Here is a 14,168-nt window from a genome sequence, read left to right as displayed (position 1 = left end):
ACTCCGGTTCCCAGAACTGACGATAGGCATTGACTGAGGATGTTGTATCACAAACACAGTCCCTTGGACTGTCCAGAGATGTCAATAAACCCGCCCAAAGATGTAAACAACCATGCATAAGCAGCGTCTGTTAGACCAAGGAGGACCGACAGCCGACCAGTTCCAGTTATTCATCCCACCAGGAAGGAGATACACAGCTCGTGTTGTCTGCAGTTCAATCATACCTAGACAGTCAATACCACGATCCTATAACATCCACGTTGTTACTTTGTGCCAGGAAGGGCTCTCAACAAGGGAAGTGTGGAGGCATTTCAGAGTGGACCAAAGCGATGTTGTTCGGACATGGAGGACATACAGAAAGAAAGGAACAGTCGTTCACATGCTTCGCTCCGGCCGCCCAATGGCTACTACTGCAGTAGATTACCGCTACCTACGGTTATGGCTCGGAGGAACCCTGAAATCAACACCACCATGTTGAATAATGCTTTTCGTGCAGCCACAGGACGTCGTGTTACGACTCAAACTGTGGGCAATAGTCTACATGGTGCGCAACTTCACTCCTGACTTCCAATGGCGAGGTCCATCTCTGCAAACACGACACCACGCAGCGCGGTACAGAAAGGCCCAACAACATGCCAGTAGAATGGAATTGTATGTTCTAGCTATCTAGCTCACTCACTAGCTCAATAGCGCAATTTCTGACTAATTCAACACATTTTTTAAGATTCAGTCTATTTAAATCATTCCCACCGATTTCTGAGCTCAAGCTCAATACGTCAGTTTCCTACTAACTTCACTGGTTTCCGCTATTTACCTCATTTTTTCGTTCACCAACTGATTTCTGAGGTCTTTATTTCATATAAAAGGTGAACGCAAGGAAAAAGGTGCACATCAGATTCACCTATTTTTTACGCCATTTTATAAAAGGTGAACGTAAGAAAATAAATAAAATGAGTTCGTTAACGAAGGTAAATTATATTAAAAAACTCTATATGATGAAATTCACTATTTTTATTTTTAAGTTCCTTCATTCCTTTATATTTCAGTTTCATTTGTCCTTTTCCAATTATTTCAAAATCCCAGCCATCAATTGATTTGGAATATCTATCTGGTAAAATAACTTTAAAATCATTATTAAGCTCCATACAAAATTTTTCTCCATATCTAGTATTTAAATATTCAGAGCCAGGAACATTATATAAAACATTTATCTCTAGCTCACTTATTTTTGTAATCTCTTTAGAGTCTTTTACATTGTTGAGCCTCTTGATTAGAGTCACTATTTATATAGAAAAAATTTTATTCGATTTTTATAATTTGTAATGCCCATATAGTAATGCGTCTACTCCGTTTTTCAAGACATATCTCTTGTTGCCATGTGAACTCAAAGTTTTCTTGTTTATTTCTACTGTAGAGATTTCATTTTTCTCACTTCGAGCAATATTAATTGTTTTGTACTGATCTCTACTGTTAAACAAAGAATCTTTGTCATCTTCTAAACTTAATCTGTTTTCAACAACACATTTCTTAACTCCTTTAGATTTTTTCTCTGTTTTATCACCTACTTTATAAGCATACATTTTTGCTCTCAAAACACAAAATTTTTCCATTATTTTTCCATTACATTCATCTTTCATTTTTCCAACAACTTCCTTGTTTACTTGTGGAATACCACAAATATTATCTGCTGGGTAGTCACTTCAAATTAATCAATCATTGATTTCATGTCTTTGTAGAAATCATCAGTCTTAATATTGTAAATGTAACTGTCCATATCTTGATAACACAGTCAAATATTTTCTCCGTATTTTGGTTTCATAACTCTGTAGTGAGAGTCATACATCAATTCCTTAGACAGATCAAGTATACTCATTCCAACATTGATAGGCTTATTAAATGTGATTTTTGTTTTATTAATATGGATAGCAGCAAGATTTTCATTAAATATAGTTATTCCTTTAAAGTTTGGCTTAGTTACAAGTATATCACACACTTCTTCATCTAAAATTAATTTTATATCCACTCTGTTTCTTATATTTTCCATCGTTTTATCAAACACAGAATTGTTCATCAATTTGTAGAAATCTTTCTCAAACTCATTTGAAGCCTTGGTCGTCATCTGTGTGTTCAGATCTACATATTTCTTTAGCCAATCAGATTGTTTAAATTTTAAAACTTTATGTATTTTTGGGAGTTTCACTCCATGAGACAGATACTGTTCAAGGTTTCTATAATGAACTACATAATTATGCCTGTCAATCAGAGTAGCCATCAATGTGCTTTCCTTCGTCCCTGCCACAATTTTCCCTTCAGGAGCTAATGCAAATCTTTATGTAAATCTTGTAATTCTAGAGATACTTCGAATATGTATCCCTCTCCACAAGTGTTTGACATCTCACTTATTGTTGTAGAATCAAGATTAGCTGGCTCATCCCATTGAAATCCAGAATGAGGTTAATATTGACTCATAGCATAACCACACAGATTGTTTGCATCTAAATATGCCAAATAATTTTATATCTTTTTATCATCAAAATCTTTCAAATATTTATTATTTGCGTATACGTTGCGTAACATTGTGATATTCGTCCTTGTATACTCTTTTCAAAAACTAAAATCATGTCATAATCATGTAGTAAATCAAGCAGTTGTTTAGTCATTTTCAACATTGCATCCCAAGATAAACCTGGTGCTGTAAAATACCAAGATGTATCCAAATCATAACCTTTAATACAAGTGTTTCTTAAGTTTTCAAACACATCAGCCAATAACAAAACATCAGTTCTCAAATACAGATCATGATTTTTACCACGATTTTTTGTATTGAATGTTTCCCCAACTAATTTTGCATGTTTGTAAGCTTCACAAATTATGTCACAGTCATTCAGTTTATTGTAAAATTCGTCTTTTGGCGGTAAGTGCGTCTATTCAAATTTCTTCCAAGAATCCATGTAATCATATGGATATACACCTTTTCTGATCACTGGCTTGAACAACTCTGCTGAAAAAATTTGCTAATGTTTGTCATTTGATTCTTTTTCAAATTTGATGAAAGTTTATGAAGTGACAAAGCCATAAATTTAAATGTGTCAATAAATCTCATTTTCAAACTTTCTTTTCCCTTACCAAAACTGATGTATTTATCTTTACTGAGTGGGATTAGGATTATCTCTGTGGCGTCACCGCCAGACACCACACTTGCTAGGTGGTAGCCTTTAAATCAATCGCAATCCGTTAGTTTACGTCGGACCCGCGTGTCGCCACTATCAGTGATTGCAGACCGAGCGCCACCACACGGCAGGTCTAGAGAGACTTCCTAGCACTCGCCCAGTTGTACAACCGACTTTGCTAGCGATGATTCACTGACAAAATACGCTCTCATTTGCCGAGACGATAGTTTAGCATAGCCTTCAGCTACATCATTTGCTACGACCTAGCAAGGCGCCATTATCAGTTACTATTGATATTGAATCATGTACCGTCAAGACTGACGTTCACCATTAACGGATTAAAGTTAAGTATTTCACCAGCTACGTCCGTTTTTCTAAATTCTAATTTCCTTGTCCTGTTCCAGACCTCATGCTAGCCTGCATGAGCTAAAACGCGTGCCTTTCGGCCTCCTCTAGTAACACGGTGTTGGCTCTCCTGCCAACCAAAACAATCTCCTTCTTATTGTGGCAAGTTCTTTCACAAAGAGGTGAGAATCTTACCTATATAAATTATGTAAATAAATAGGTACAAATTCAGGATGCTTTAGTTTCAAATTACAATTATTGCACAATGTGGCAATGTATTTACCAATAAGATAATCATGATGACAAACCTTGGTATTTTTCTGCGTGTAATGACATCCACACAGTGTACAATTTTTTGATCTTGCATGTTTTGATTGTTCTTCAGTAGTTAACGGTTTCATTTCTACAACTGAACAATAAATTCTTGCAATTTCTTCAACTTCTTGTTTTATACATTCAATGAATTTCTTAAGGGGATTTGGTCCACGATAAATTACAGGATCTTTATAATGTCCATTTATGAACTTGATATAGTAACAGAATCCACTTAGATCATATTTTTGATATTTCATTGTATATGATTTTTCTGGATTTGGTTTGACAGTTGTCCATCTTCAACAGTAAACTTTCAAAATCCGCATAAATTACAAATGTAATTTCTGTGTTTGTTGATAATTTTTAAAATGTGTGTAAGAACCTTTATGTGGCATTTCTACTTTTAATGGCTTCTTAGTCAATGTGAAACCGTTAACTACTGAAGAACAGTCAAAACATGCAAGATCAAAAAATTGTACACTGTGTGGATGTCATTACACGCAGAAAAATACCAAGGTTTGTCATCATGATTATCTTATTGGTAAATACATTGCCACATTGTGCAATAATTGTAATTTGAAATGTGTGGTTATCCAACCTCTGCTTGCTGTTGAAGTGAAGCAAGCACATGTGACAAATTTTGCTTCAGTATGTTTGGTGATTTGACTCAAGACAAGCCGAGAAATTTTTTTGTGTAACAATAGTGTGAATTTTCATATTTTTTGAAATAAAGGAGATTTAAATGTTTCTCTCTCTTACTCAATAATTTCAAGTTTCTGATCAAGATCAAGACCAACATTTTTGTATTTCGTTACTCTTTCAGCATTTTATCTACTGGGTACAATGCGGTTTTTATAGCCCACAGAAAACATTTTTTAACATCTTTTTTTACATTGATGCAAGCTTTTTTGTTTTTTTTATAGCTTCAGGTAAGTCAATGTAAGATGATCCCCACAGTGGAACATATCTGTTAATTGCTAGCCATAAACCAATAATTCTATTTAATGTCCATCCTGATCCTTGTGCTTGAAAATTAAATCTTTTCCCTAAAATATCTAACTTCCCACGCTCGAATTTGTTACTAAAATGCTTCTCTGTCATAATGGTATAGTTTTGTGTTTATTGTCCAAATTCCTGAACTTTAACATCTGTCTGCAATTTGTACTCACAAAATAAATTGAAACCACAATGTACTCTCAGGTTGTCTTTCACAGTTATCAGAATTTCGTCTTCACTGCAGACAAGAAATGATCAGATTCAAATGAGTCCACACTGTTTTCAAAATCTATAGTTTGTAATCTGTTTGGAAATGTTTTATCAACTACATACCCTTGTAATATCTCTTTATATTCGATGAATTATTCAGGTACAATTCTACCCTTGAATGACGTTTACTAATTTTCTATCTTCATACTCGCAGAATCCATGCGAAAAGTAGTTCATACAATAGCTATGCAATGAGTGCATAAGTATTCTTTGTAGTACTCTCTCTGGTGGTTGTTAGAAAAAAAAGAAAGGGGGATTCCGAGATTGTCTTCGTGCCGATTAGCCTGAGCTTGGTTTGGAAGAACTGTAATCTGATTATTGAGATGTATCACAGAAGATATCTGATATGAACTGTACGATTAAAAAGGAAATATATATAGATTGCTCCTTCAAATAAAAGGTGTGTATTTGACATTTGAGAATTAATGATATTTATCGATATATTGCGTAGTTGTTAATCAGAAGGGAGCTTCCGAAAGACTGGATACGAACATGCATTTAATAATCCAAGAGCTCCATTACTTCTTCGGAAGGTTAAACTTCATCAAAGCCAAATATCCACTTGATATGCGGTTTCCCGACTGATTGTACAACGCTCCCAAAAATTACGAGGCATTTTATTTGTACTGATTAGCAGACTGCCGTAAAGCACGAGCCTCCAGAGAAGAAGAATCAGTGCCTGATCTCATTCTAACAAGTAAAATTTCAGAATCATTTCGAGTGACTGAGCTATGACTGTGTTTCCTATCATGAATGATTGATTGCTCGAACGAATTGAGAACTACATAATCACGTAGAAAAGAAGGAAAAAATTACAGTGGCGCCAGTATGACAGGACTCTCTTGGATTGTTATATAATATATGTATTTTTTGTTTCATGGAAACCAACGAGAACGAGAGGTAACTAATCTGAAGAGAGATTCGATGCCCATAGTAAAAGATTGCTGATACCAAGAAGCGATTTCAACTATTGGACAACACCGAGACTACAGAACAAGGCCAGAGAAATCAAATTTTTTTATCCTGTAGTTAAAATAGTTTGAAATAAATTTGGAAAGAACTTTTTTTCAGATAGTAGTTAGATTGTAGATCTATATATTGTGTGATTTTCGTATCTGGACATTGAACTTTATACCATCTGTGAAGTAATTTGAAAGTTAAGTGTGTCTACGACAGTAAATTTGAAACTGTATTTAGTGATTAGAACCTGATATTGACAGTTATTTAATGGTATTCACTAGAACGGCATTTAAAATGTCATTGAATCAGCAATGAGAAGTGCAACAGCCTTCAGCTGTTTGCGCAGAAGCAGAGGCCACGGATAGCAATTCTGAGACTGTTGTGGCTAGTGGTAGCAATATAAATAATCCCGCTGGTTCAGAAAACATTCATACAACAGCTGATCAGACTGTTGTTGACACATTAGTTGTTATTATGCAACAGTTGTCTCTATTAGCTGAAGGCCAAGCGGAGGTAAAACGAGACTTATCCGTTATACAAAATTAACTCGAAAATCAATTAGCCGAAAATCAAACAGAATTACAAAATCAGTTAAGAGCAACCTTTACCGAATTAGATCAGAGATTAAATACCCAGACACAGGAAATAAAAAAACAGGCAGAAAGGACCGAACAGAATCTTATTGCTCAAATTGAGCAGGTCCGCCAACAATGCCAAGAAAACAATAGTAAATTAAAAGCGGAACTAACCGAATATGTATCCGTCAAAATTGACACGATACAAAAACAAGTAGAACTGTTTCCTCAAGTAATACAAGCTCAAGAGGACATACAGTGTTCCGTAGCTATGATACCAGAAATTATAGAATCCCAAGATAATCTAAAGAAGCAATTTGACGAAGTGAAGGAAAAACAGGAGACAGTGGAACATAGAATGAATGTACTTGCGGGAAAGTTTTCAGAAATGACATTACAGCGGCAAAATTTTCCTTCGGAAACCATAGAAGAAACTGTGAAAGTAGCTTTACAGTCAATTTCAGAGAGTTCCGAGGAGAATTTTTTCAACAAAGGGTTAAAGGAAGTTCGAGAACAACTTGATGAAGAATTCTCACGGTGGAAAGAAAATATTGAAAGATCACTAAATCTCTCGCAGGAGGATTTAGAAACTGCGAGAAGTAGGAAACAACATTTTCAATCTGCGCGTGAAATTCCGTCCACGTCAAGAACCGATGTAGACAGAACTGGAACGTCACAAGTTAGATTCGATATAACGGATAGCCACAGGGAAGAGTACGAACAGGATGATTTTTAGAATCGTAGTACCGTTGAGGAAAAGATGATTAAACAGAGACAATTTCAAATCTTTAACCCTGACAAAAAGAATGTTCAGCCTGTAGTCTTTATTCGAAGTTTCAGAGGTCTATTTCCACGATCTTGGACAGAATGGCAAAAGATTAGTTTTGTATCTGGATATATACAAGGAACAGGAGCATTGTGGGCAACCGAACAAACATCTTCTTGTAAATGTTACAAAGAATTTAAGCAGGCTTTTCTAGCAAAATATTGGTCTGCTGGAATACAAGAAAGACTTAGGCAGGAAGTATTATATCCTGAGCCTTTCTCATTTTCTAGAGGATCTCTAACGAGATATTTTGAGAAATACATTAATAAATCTTTGTATTGGGATGTACCGATTCCTTTGTCGGATATACTTAGTCAAGTCCAGACTACCCACCAGTATAAGGAATCAGCTGTTATATATAAATGATAAGGATATAGAATCATTTATGACTACATTTGATCATATTGATATAACTGAGGAGGACAATAAAAGCGCAAGAGAAATGTCATATCAGAGCAATAGGAGCGAATCCGAGCTGCAACTCGAGTGGGAATGGCAGTAATGGTAGCAGTAACAATAATCATAACCGACTACACTCTCCGAGGAGACTTAGCAATGGACAAAATATAAACAATAGTTATTACCATAATGGAAACTTTAGTAATGGTGCAGCGAGGGGCTATTTTAGGAACAGTAGGAATTTTAGTCGACATAATCCAATGTATGGCAACACAGGACAGTTCTACCAACACCAGCAGAACAACAACAATAATTACACGAATCAAGCAAGACAACATAGACAGAATTCACCACAACAACCGATAATCACTGAATTAGCTGAAGAGACAAATACCAATCGGACCAACAATCAGTCAAACTAAACATGACCGCATCGTGCCCTGGAGGAGCGGTCAGGGGATCTGTTAGGGGCGAAACAGTAAAATTACAATTGTTAAGATATGATGATGGTGAGCTGTTGACTGAAGAGTTGACAAAGGATTTAATAACGTGTCATAATGACAGATGGAGTGTTCCGGTATCGGAAGTATTTGTTGAAATAGAGGAAGTTCCAACGAATGTGATATTAGACGACGCAGCTTCCGCCAATGTCATCTCAGGCGCTCTTTTTCGGAAAATTAGTAGGAAGAAGAAGGTACCAATTTTGCCAGTACAGAACTGCAAAATCATCGGAGCTGTTGGAGCACGCTCTCCCAATGTCAAAATACAAACACAATTAGAGATGAAAATGGGAAATGCACGTTCCTTGTAGTGGAGAAGTTATTAGTGGACTGTATTCTTGGTATTGGGAGTATGCAGGAATACGATTGTCAGATTGATTTTTTGGAAGGAATAGTTAAATTTAGATTAAATGGAGAAGAGATAGCACTGGATTTAAATACAAAGGAAACGGTGCATGAGAAATATTGTCGCGGTCCCATAATTCAATTAATTGACACTACAAACGGTCGTTGGAAGGAGCTTTCAAAGGATTTGACACAACAGGAGGACTTTAACCAAACAACAATGATAAAAGCTAGTGAATCAAATCAGCTTACCGGAGAACAAAGGCAGCAGCTTCATTATTTGTTAGAGGCATATGAAGAGATTTTTGATGAGAAACCAGGAATTATTAAAGGGTATATTTGTCACCTACAAGTGAAGCCACATCAAACTTACTGTTACACACACTATCTGATCCCCTGGCGTTTAAAACAATCCGTTCTAAGGGAGATAAATAGAATGTTAGAATGGAACTTGATTGAGCCATCAACTAGTCCATATTGTTCTCCGCTCTTAGTCATCCCAAAACCTGGAGGTAACGTTAGATTAGTTCTGGATGTGAGAGAGATTAATAAAATAATAGTACCTTTAAGGGGCTCCGGAAAGGCTCAAAATCATGAAAAGTTCAATTTTTACTTTTTTGCGTTTTCTGAATCTGCAGACTATTACCTTTTAATAGATATATAATTTATTCAATTCCGAAGACTACAACTATTTTTAAATTTTTTTTGAAATGTGTTCTACATGGGCGTGACCCACTGTGGCGCTGTTAAACTGCTGTCAAATGGTGTTATTATTAACGTCCATGTTCATCAGGTACATTTTAGTGATGTGAGATAATGTATGTGTTGTGGCTAACCTGTGATGGTTCAATATATATCGCTGGTGTGATTGTCGATTGTTTCATGTTTATTTACTCTGTCGTTATCTCGAAAATATTCGTAATTAATTCTGTTTCTTGAGTCTCTGTTTTGTTGAAGTGTAATAATGAGTAAAAGTAAAGTTATTAGAAATCCTCTGAAGGCCTTTAAGAAAAGGAGAAAAGTTGGAAAGCCAAAGGTATGTGTTATAACTGTAAACAATAAAGACGATAACCAAGTGAGTGAACCTAACCTCTCAACTACACCTGCCCATAGCAGTCGAAGTGGGAAAGAAAATACTTCACAGAAGAAGCTTGGTTCAATGAGTGAAAACTATGAATGTTTTATGGGCGAATCGGATGTGAATGAAGTATTTGATATGTCGGTTCTCAAAGGAATTTTTTCAAACTGTGTAAGATGTATTCATTGTAGCGAAGTTGGTCTGGAACTCTCCATAATAAAGCACGTAGGACTTGCTAGTGAAATACAACTGAAATGTGATAAGTGTTCATACATGACCACCTTTTGGAACAGTGTTGCAGTAACTGCAACTGAAGAAAATGGTAGCAAAATCTACGAACACAACAACGAGCAATGCTTGCTTTAGACGAGGAACGCCTTCGGGCTGCAGACAGGGCTGTAAAGAGTCTAGAAATACAAGCAAGAGTAAACAGGAGGAGGAACTAGAGGAAGCTGGAGGAGGAGTTTGCAGAGGATGAAGATAATCCATCCTATGGACCTGGAATGCACTAAAAAGTGAATCCAATCTTTGTCGCTCGATTCCCAAAACTTTTATTTTCTCATACTAATTACATGTTTTCTAAGGATCTTCCAAACATATTTGTTTCAAACTTTCAGTAAATATTACACAGTACCTTCTGCATAATTTAACACAGCCTTTTTCCAAAAAACTGTATATTTTTGAATATATAAATAAAAAATTGCAAAAAAATGTTGTGAATTTTCATTACAATTGAAAAAAAATCATCTTTAATAACTGAACTAAAATTTTGTAAAATCCCTGTGTTAAGTTGTAGCCCATATTCCAATAAATAATCTGTAAAAAGTTCAACTTCCTAACTCAAGTACTTTGTGAGGAAAGATGTAATTTATAAGTGTTATTTTAACATTGCAAGTATAGGGCGTTCCGGAGCCCCTTAAGAACTCATCCGGAAAATATAGATGAATTAATTCAAAATTTAAAGGCTGTTTCGTACTTAACTAGTGTTGATTTGAGAAGTTCGTACTGGCAGGTCCAAATGGATGAAGAATCTAGGAAATATACCGCATTTATCTATGCTGGGAGAAGTTACCAATTTAGAGTTGTCCCGTTCGGACTTAATATTAGTGCCGGAATATTTATTTCAGCGTTGGATTATGTTCTTGGACCAGAATTTCGTAGTCATATAACTGTGTTTGTTGACGACTTATTAATAGCCACGAAAACATGGGAAGACCATTTGCATATTTTGGAAAGGATTTTTGCTGTTTTCAAGAAAAACGGAATTACAGTAAACTTACAAAAGTCTGATTTTGCTTTACCACAAATTAAGTTCTTAGGACATATGATAGATGCGAAAGGTATCCTGGCTACCAAGAAGAAGATAAGTGCAATTCGAAATTTTCCATCAGCACAGAATAAAAGACAGCTGAAGGGATTTATAGGTATGGCATCGTTCTTCAGTCGTTTCATAAAGACTCAAGCCATGAATTCTGAGGCATTAAACCGGCTTCTACGGAATGATGTGCCATGGCAATGGACTGAAGAATGTGAACTAGCTTTTCGAGACATTAAAGACCAATTCGTTAATGCATCCTTATTATATCACCCTGATATGAATTGTGAGTTCTGACTGTCCACGGATTCATCGGATGTTGGATTAGGTGCTTGTCTCTTCCAAATAAGGAAAATAAAAGGGGTACCAACATTCTGTCCGATAGCATTTGCTAGTCGAGTGTTATCGCCCTGTGATCTTTCACGACCACAGAACTTGAAGCACTTGCGGTTATCTGGGCATTTAAGAAGTTTAACTATTATTTATATGGTTCGAAAACGATTGTGTATTGTGACCATAAATCACTAACCTTTTTGCAAACATGTAAATTACTACATCCTAGACTGTCACGTTGGACAATGACACTACAACAGTACCAATTTAAAATTATTCATGTGTCTGGCAAAGAAAATATTATTGCGGATGCACTGTCAAGATCCCCAGAAGGTTTAACGCCGGAAATAGAATCAGTAAATACTTCGGATTTTCCAGTATTACTGATGCAGGACAATATCTACAAGACTTATTATGTACATCTTTGTAGAGATATGGGAAATTTACAACGAAAAGACCCTCGATGGAAGAAGATAATTCAGCTAAAGAAACAACAAAATTCAAGGGCTAGTTTAGATCATCATAAATTAGTAAATGGAGTATTATTCTTCAGATGTGGGGAGGACAACAATCCACGGTGGTGTGTATGTATCCTGAAGGAAAATGAGAAAAATTTAATTTGGTTTACCCACTTATCATGGCGACATTTTCGTGTAATTAAATGTGCCAATAAAATAGGATCATACTGTTATTTTCCGAATATTCGGAGAAAAGTGAACCAAACAATACAAAACTGTTTACTCCGTCAAAAGGCAAAACCGGATAATAGAGGTAGTAAGCATGTTCTGCATTCAATTATTCCACGAGAGCCAAGGGCGTTAATTTCGTGTGATATCTGCGGTCCTCTCCCACGATCAAGAGGAGGAGTCAAATTCATTGTTGGATTCTTTGACGTGTGTACAAAATATGTAAAACTATATCAATTAAAGTGTCCTACTGCCAGAGCTGTTGTAGTGAGATTGGTGTGTGACTATCTTCCGCATGTAGGTTTACCGAAATCCATAATTACAGATAACGCCAGAATTTTCACTGGATTTAAATGGAAGCAAACATTAACACAACTTGGTATTCGACAAATTTTGACATCATGTTACCATCCACAAGGTAGTCCAATAGAACGAGTTTTCCAAGAATTAAACCGATTTATGCGTACATACTGTCACAGTAAACAAACATCATGGGCTGATTATTTGTCAGAATTTGAACAAATATTTAATAATCTGACACATACCTCAACTAACTTTACTCCAACAGAGCTTATGTTTAGTCAGATTGAAAAGAACTTCTGGATAAACCATCTGCCAAAGTATGAAGACCAGAATTTAAAATGGGAGGAAAAGATTCGACTCGCACTTGTCAATTTAACTAAAAAGGCAATACAACGGAAATTGACATATGATAAATAGATTCACTGGATTCAGACGTTTCATCTTGGAGAAAAGGTTTTATTGAGGCGACACATCCATTCCTCAAAACTGATGAAGAACATAAAGAAATGGAATTTTATTTATACTGGACCATATGTTATTGTAAATATACCAAATCCTGGATCATATTTGTTGGCATATCCCGAATCGAAAAGAATAAAGGGATTATTTTCGCATAATGATATTAAGAAATTTTTTGAAGGATTGTAGATCTGTGATACCAAATATGGAGAAGAATTTAGAGAGGAATTTGACTATGAGTCGAATGTGTATATAAATATCAAGAAGTTTATGTTGCCTAGAGGTTAAGAGACAGTGAGACTACTCCTGTGATAGGTTAAGAGAGGTGAGATTTCTCCTGTGATAGGTTAAGAGACAGTGAGATTACTCCTGTGATAGGTTAAGAGACAGTGAGATTACTGCTGTGATAGTTTAGCACAAAAGTTTTAAGATAGGTAGAAGAATTTGTTGATTACTAGTGTTTGTAAGTGTGGACTATGAGCAGAAGCCACAGTGATATACAATGAAAGTGCATCTACATTTCCTCAAGACACGGCACTTATGGAAAATTGCGTGTGAAACTTGAACAGTGCGGTATATGTAGGTAAATATGCTGTGAGTATGATGTGCGCTGTTCGCACAAGAAAACAGATGAACTGTGAAATGAAGCAACAGTCGATAATGTCACTGTTGCAAACAATTGAAGAAACTCTCTGGTTGCGGGAGAGAAAATTATTATAATTTTTAGATTTTTCATTATGCCTTCTTTACCAGGAGAATTAATTTCAGAATTTTAATTAACTTTTTAAGAATAGCAGTTTGTGTGTTTCATATTATGGACATAATTGTTGAAATATATTTCCATAAATGTTCATGAGAGGATGAAGAAGATTCTGCGATTGGATGATTTGTTAAATGATCATATGTCATCATTAATGATATTTATTTGCAAGTGGATCTATAAATCAATTAATTATAAGAATAATGAAAATTTTTCAAATTATTCCTTTTGTGGAGTCAGTGTCAGTATCCATAATTTCGTAATTGAAAGCAAACCTCGGACAGACTCAATGCTCTACATCCACCTGCACTATAACAAAACGAAGATTAGATTAAAATTTTTTTTGAGAGGTATACATTCGATATGAGCTACAACAAAATTTAAATGCCCACAGTCTATTTGGCAATGTTTTGGACAATCAGCAGTTGTAATGCAAAACAACTTTGGTATTGAGGACTACAAAAAAAATTCGCGATTGTCAGGACTGATGGATGTTCCAGACTAGTACAGATGGAAGAATATAAGATTCCACT

Source organism: Schistocerca americana, chromosome X (genome assembly GCF_021461395.2).
Source record: "Schistocerca americana isolate TAMUIC-IGC-003095 chromosome X, iqSchAmer2.1, whole genome shotgun sequence".
NCBI classification, from domain to species: Eukaryota; Metazoa; Arthropoda; class Insecta; order Orthoptera; family Acrididae; genus Schistocerca; species Schistocerca americana.
This window is presented reverse-complemented; position numbering follows the sequence as displayed.